Raw genomic sequence first — 7,123 nt, 5'->3', positions numbered from 1 at the left:
ACGTCAAAGGCCACCTGTGAGCGGCCGGACCCTTCGGTCCTCCGGGCGCTCCTCGGGACGCCCATCATTATGTCCCGCGGGAAGACAAACGCGCCGGGAGGAACAAAACCGCATCGCCCCGGTATCATCTCTCAATCTGCAGTCGGACGGTGGACCACCAGCTCCACGAGAACAATGATTGTAATTTTTGCGATGGGGAAGGTTTTTTTTTGCGGCTGCTCTGGTATGTTCTTGGTTGGCTTTTCGGGAACGGCGGACAAAAAGAGGCAAAGCGATCGCCATTTGTTATGATGATCTTCAAATGGACCTGACACACATCTTTACACACATACAACCACTCATGCTCTTCACTTAGCGCAACCGGATAAACCTTTCTCCCTTTGCCGAAAAGCGTGTACGTGCTGGGAGTCGTTGTTGATGTTTTAATTTCCTTCTCTCGCGGTGTGCCTGTGTCTCCTAAATCCGCCAAATCGTTTCACGATTTGTGTGCCATTGCGCAATGACCCAGTGTGCGCTGGTTGATATTGCTGAAACTCGCACGCAGCCGTGGTGGCGCTTTGCGGATGTTAGACGCGCATACGAATTGCGTGATAAAATTGAACACATTTCAGCCGGGACGGCCAAGCGGCACGTACACTCTCTGGTACGTCAATCGGTTTTCCCTCTACGCGGTACAGTACAAAGAGTGTTTGGATTCCGTTTGCCAAAGCAGAACAGTTTAAGAGCCAATTTAAAGGGTTGTTGTTTTCTATTGACTGGTTCCACACTTTTCCTCCGTCCACTAGCAGCGGCTTGCCCACTGCCACAAAACGGCAACCTCTACTTGGGCAATCGATGTCAGCACGGCGATCTCAGCTTGCGTGCACGCGTTGCACTCTGGTGGGACTAGCGCTAGCTGCCCTTGCCTTTTCCAGGTGTGTATCGTACGCCGCGGAATCTATTAATCGAACAGCAATCAAATGCCCTGAAAGTTGTCTACCGAAGTGGCAAAATGTAATTGTCAGTATGCGCTTAATTACTCTCCGCTGGGCGGGTTGGTCGGCCGACTGGCCGGATTGGAGCTCGCGCGGTTACGCGCGTGCATATCTAATCCACGCCGTGAGCCTGGTTAAGATTGCTCGAGTTTTTCTTTCGTGCGCTCGGGTGCTCTAGCTTGCTGTTCTATAATTAACTCATTAAATGGTGAGGTACTAAAAATAACTGATATTTAAAATTCAAAATTACTGTGATTACAGCAGTGCGGTGCGGTGTTGTTATTTTGTTTTTGCTTTCGGTTCGGCTGCGAGCTAACGCGTGCGTATTATTTATTGATTGCTTCTCGCACATTGAATCCAGCGAGCGAGTGAGATGAGGGGATCGGGAGGATAATCGAGCAGATAAGCGTTTTGCCCGCACAAGCGGGTGCGAAGATCATCGATCACTTACGTACGGTACGCACACACTTGAGGCACACACACATCGATCGATGCTGGTGGCCGGTTGGCCTGGCCTGGAATAACACTGTTTGCACGCCAAATGAATCAGCAAGAGCGTGCCTTGGAGGGTGGCTTATCGGCGGCCTTCCCCGGATGTTGGAAAGTGGATAAGCAAAGTGCTCGGTTGTTGTTTGAATAATTAGGAATGCAGGAATGAACAACACACCTTGGCTGGGGGAGAGTTGAGAGGCAGAAGTTTGCTTATAATCCTGAGATTAGCGGCACAATCGCGAACCGCGTGCGCTCTTGGCAGGATAAATGACGGATTCAGCGGTGAAACGGTTTTGCGACGCGGATCGAGCCGAATGCGATGCGTTGGGCGCTGCACGGTGCGGCGGAACGTGACCCGCGAATGATTGAGACGGTCGGGCGTCTGTTGGGTGGTTGTTTTCGCAAACCGGGTGTGATCGATCGATCGTTCGCGGCCAGCGGTTCGCTTGTTGTGTGCGCTCACACCATCCGACTTGTTACTAGGAGGAAACTATCAGCTGGGTTCGTAATGGCAACGTTTAGCTGGTACGGAAGGATCGAACGCATGCCGATCTGTGTGTGTTTCAGATAGGTACTTTTTCTCAATAGTTGCTGATTATTTGCAATCGAACTTGGAACGGGTGACGCAGATGGCATGTATTTATTGTTATTCTGTGGAACGAGGAGAAACATTGACGTAGGACTTTTAGTTTCTCTTAAAGAGAAAGAAGACGGAATCAATTTGGAATAAAGATCAATTGTAGCACGAGTAATGTATGTTCTGTGGTCATTTGTTGATGTTGGAGGAGGAATGTTGTAAACTTGTTAAGGCATCTGTTGGATCATCTGAAAATTATAAATTCATATCAGCAATATTTTTTGGTAAACTCGTTGAATATGTGTTTGGTAGTTCGAAGATATATCTAAAAGTACATTTTAGAGCTCTTAATAAAAACAAATGAAACAATTTATACTTAACATCAATCGTAGTAATATTCTCAGAATCGTAGATGTGGTGAATATTTACATGTTTCTATTGGAATGATTCAATCTATTGGCTAACGACCTTATCAAAGGATACAAATCATCGATAACTCCTCTCTACAAGCTACAATAACATCAGTCAAATTCAAGCTTATTAAAATTAGGTTGTAAATTACAAGATATCTTCAAAATCCTCACCTAGATCGAGTTTATGGAAATCACTAGCGCTAGACTGCGTAGAAGGCTCTAGAGTTCCTCTAGAGATGTATTCTAGAGTTCTTTACATTCTTGTGGTTGTTGTACTTTTCCAATTCTTCAATATCATACTCTTGAGCAAACGTCCATAGAGATTAAAATAGAGACTCTTCTGTGGGATTCCACAGTCCATTGGCCAATACCACACACGATCTTAAATTGTTTACAGATAGAGATCTTAACTCACCTCCCTGAAGCTGAGCAGAAGGAATGATACAAAACGGGGAAAAATGCGATATCCAGATAAGAACAAAAGGTAACCTCAACACAACAAAAACAACCACAGCAAATGTTTCGTTTAGCGGTGGACCACTGCCCCAATCTGCACATTATACCGGTACTGGGTACAGCGTCCAGGAAGAAATTAATCGTTCCGATCACGCCAACCGCGCGGTGGGGAAAACGCACGCGGGAGCACATCGGGCCAGACGAGGCGCAGGCCAGTACGCCATTCAGTCTAACGATGCAAAACCGGTGGGGCCACCATCGTTGTGTACGGTGTTCGAAAATAACAAGCGCATCCGAGCACACAATGGGAGCCTGCGTTCACCTACCGCCGAAGCAACGCGACTCGCAATCACGCCAGAGTCTCTGCGTGGTCTGCGTCGAACAAGTGCTGGTGGTTCGTGTGCATTTCCTGGGAAATCCTCGTGTACGCGTTTTTTTGTTTGCTTCCTCCTCATCGTGCGCTGAGAATCCTTTGTCAAAAAGAAGACAACGCAGCCAGTGCGGCACATGTTGTGCGTCGTCGTCTTCTTGGCCACACCGACAGCGGAGGGTGGCTTTCGGTGGTGCATATGGTAGCTCACGATCAAAATATCAACGAATCGACATCGATGGAGCGTAATTTTCTGGCCGTCCGTTCTGGTGTAAGACCGTCCAACCTACCCGGCAATGGGTAGGGGAGGGCGCTACAAACTAACCGACCGTATCCTGCAAAAAGAAGGAAAATCGTGGCACTACGAAGCAAGAAAACGACGCAAGAGCGCACCAAACACGAGGCACACCGAACACCAAAACCTATCCAAACACGTTAATAAGATGATGTTATATGTTCTTGTGGATTGCGCGCGTTTTTTTTTTGTTCTTTTCCTGCGGCTTGTTTTCTTGCGCCTTACGCAGACGGGAATTTCTTAGTTTGTTGCACCACCGCCGCTTCTTCTTGAGCGAAATCCTCGCGTCCAGTTCACTTCGGGGCGGTTCCGCACAAGGAAAAATGTTCCACGGGAGGTCCTTTCGCAACGGCCCGGCACCAGCAGCAGCGGCGGTACGGTAATGGGCTCGTAAAGCGGGCGTTTTTTCTTTCCACCAATTTGAGCGAGTGCACTTGCTACGGAATGCACGACGGAGCAGTGAGTCGTGTACCGTGTACGATCGATACAGCGCTTCGGGCTAGGACTTGATGAAGATCGTAAGCGCTGCCGCAGCAGCAGTAGGCAAGTAGGCTTTGAAAGGCTGAAAGGATATGAATATCTAGAGTTTGAAGCAGGTTTCGAAATTGACGCAAAGTATCGAGAGATCACATAGAGATACCGCAACGATGTGGGTTTTCTGTAGCAGTTTCGTATCTGCCATCCTGGCTGCCCCGTGTTCTCATTCTCCTGGGCCATTCAGATAGCCATAAAGATGGACGACAGCGCTCTCCAGTTCGAAGGGGGGAAGTAAAAATAATTTATGATTTATCAACAGCTAAGCGGCGATTGTGGACGAAGAGTTTGAACCGTTTTAAAGAGGGTTAATTTATGCAATAAAAATTACGACCCGCGTGTCCGCGTGGCCGTTTAGTGGCATGGCGCGAGAGTTCGCAGCCATTTTCAACAGGTTTTTAGTACGTACGAACGAGGCAGAAGGCCCGAGTGTCCCGCTGGTTTCGCTGGAGCTCAGAGATGCCATCCTTTCAACGGCGGTGGTCTCCGCGGTTGATGGCTGGTTACTTCAGGATCGATAAATGAGAGGAGAATGAATGAATTGTCTTGAAGAAGTCGAGGAATTATTTACTTGTTTACATACAAAGTGTCATACATTGGAATTTGAACACTGTAGATCACATTTGATTGTTTAAATCTGATCGCTAATTTTAAAATGCAATGCAGCAATTTTCACTTGTTAGGACCTTCATTAAACCTATCAATCTATAAGATCGAGCGCAAACATTTTGTTTGAACAGCACTCCAGTTCCCGTTCCACAAGTCCACGCTCGACTTACGCTGAGCACTTATCGTGGCCACTTACCCAAAAAGGCATGTATTAGGGGCAGATTCGCCCGATAGTGAGCAATCGATTGTGGCGGTGAGTGTGCAAATACCCACTGCCGGCCCAGCGCCATGATTAAATGAGCCGTAGAAAACCCCTCCCGCCGCAAGCAGCAGATGCGCTTGGTCGTCGTCGTTCCCGAGATCCAAAAGTCGGCCCTCTCGTTGTCCCTTCGTCTGCCAACTAATGGATGTGAAACGTGCTGCAGCAGTGGCGGTCCGATTTTATGACGACGTAAAAGAATTCAGAAAATATAGTTATTTTATCGTTACCACCCGCTTGCCCCATGTCGCGCATTCCGCGCTTTGCTGCACCCCGAGGACGTCGTTCTGCTTCCAGCTCGTTTGGCTTTGGCCCGTTTGGTAAGGAACGGAATAAAGGGAAACGGGAATACCCTTTCGATCGAATGGGGCCTGTGCTCTCTTTTCTCGCTCACTCGCTCGCCTCAATCGATCGTAGCGCCGCAGAGAATCGCGCAATACATAAACATACACACACAATAATGGAGCCGCCTGGCGGTCTACCGCTGTGGAGGTTCTTTGATTCCGCGGTGCCTTCTGCTGTGCGGGGTTCGTCGCTTGCGCGGCGCAAGGTGAAATTGGTGTAGAATCGGAGGCTCGTGTTTTGTTTCATCCCGTTTTCGCTTCCTTCTCTCTCCTTCGTGGCGAGAAAGGGGAGAGCGGGGCATGAAAAAAGCTTCCTCGCTGTCTGTCTTGGTGCGGATCGTGCAAGCGAGACCGGTGGATCCACTCCACTTAGTTTGCTGCCTTCTGCTGCTCCTTCCCGTTTTGGCGAAACTGCGTCTCGTCCCCAGCGCGAGTTGTTTGCCCATAGCTCCCGGCAGTCTCCCGTGGTCCTCGTTCGCTTCCACTCGCTGGGCGACCTCACGCGGTTCTTGATCCCTTTTCCGTGCAACCCGTGCAAGGGATGGATGGTTCCTTCTTACCTGCCTCTCTCCCAGCCACCCTTTGCCATTCCCCTCATGCAGCTTGGCGGTGCTCTGGGGGACCGCACATACGCAACGACGATGTTCTCTCTCTCTCTCTCTCTCTTATTCATCAATTCCTCCATGCACCCCCTCACGGCCGGCAAACGGCCACATCATGCATCAGGCGCAGCATTTACCGGTCGGTTCGGTCCGGTCCAGTGTCTGCACGCCCCCTCCCCCTGGTCCATGGGTTGATCGCTCGCTTCATCAAACAAAACGCTGATACAACTTATAATGAGGCATTAAAAATCGTTGTTTTATGTTTCATTTTGCCTTCATCATCCAAATTAGATACTTACAATGTTTTGATTATTCGATTTTATTCGGTTGAAGTGGTTATTCGTTGTTCCTGTGCCGGGCCGTTCGCTTCCCATTCTTTCTTTCCCACACAGAACCATCGGCAAAGGGGAGTGGGGGGCTGGGTGGTTCTTTCTCTTTCTTTTCATTCCTCACTTTTCAACGTGCTTAGTGTGCATGGGGTGCAAGGCAGGGACGAAGGGGGGGATTTGTGTTCGAGCAACGATCGATCTCCGGTCTGGTGATGATTCTATTGCTTCGCTTGCCGCACACATCCAAGCGGCCGCGAAGATCGAGCGCCTCATCGTTGCTTAAGCATACAGAAACACTTCTCCTTTCCTATGTCCTCGGTCCTACCCGCCGTCCGCTCACCCTCAACGCGTCGTCTTTTGTCCCGTGCCGATGCTACCGAAGAGTCATGCCGAGGGCGCCCGACCGATCATCGCGTCCGAGACCAATTCACGGTTTTGATTTAAGTCTCCGTTGGTTTTTTTTTTTGGTTTCCTTGCCCAGCGTGCCGCAGGAGACCAAGCTTTTACGCATTTTTGGTAAAGGGGTTTATGTACCGGGGTGTAGTGTGTTTTTTTTTTGTTTTACGCTCCGAGAACCTTTAACAACCGGAGCTGCCCCCATCTCCTACCCCACTTTGTTTTGGAGCGGACGAGGGACGTCTTTTTGGAAGCCACCTAATTGATCCATCTTGAGCGTGAACAGGAAAGGGCCAGAGGAACGCAACTCGAAGACGATGATCGATCTGCGGCCAAAGGTCCGCTTTTGTTGGGGCTTAATTCTCTTAGTCGTTCAGTGTGTGTGTGTGTGTATGTTTTGTTCTGTGTGTTCCAAAGCCCATCAAAATGGTCCCGTTCAGCCGGAACGCACGAAGCCTATAATTTAATTGAAC

Source organism: Anopheles gambiae, chromosome 3 (genome assembly GCF_943734735.2).
Source record: "Anopheles gambiae chromosome 3, idAnoGambNW_F1_1, whole genome shotgun sequence".
NCBI lineage: Eukaryota > Metazoa > Arthropoda > Insecta > Diptera > Culicidae > Anopheles > Anopheles gambiae.
This window is presented reverse-complemented; position numbering follows the sequence as displayed.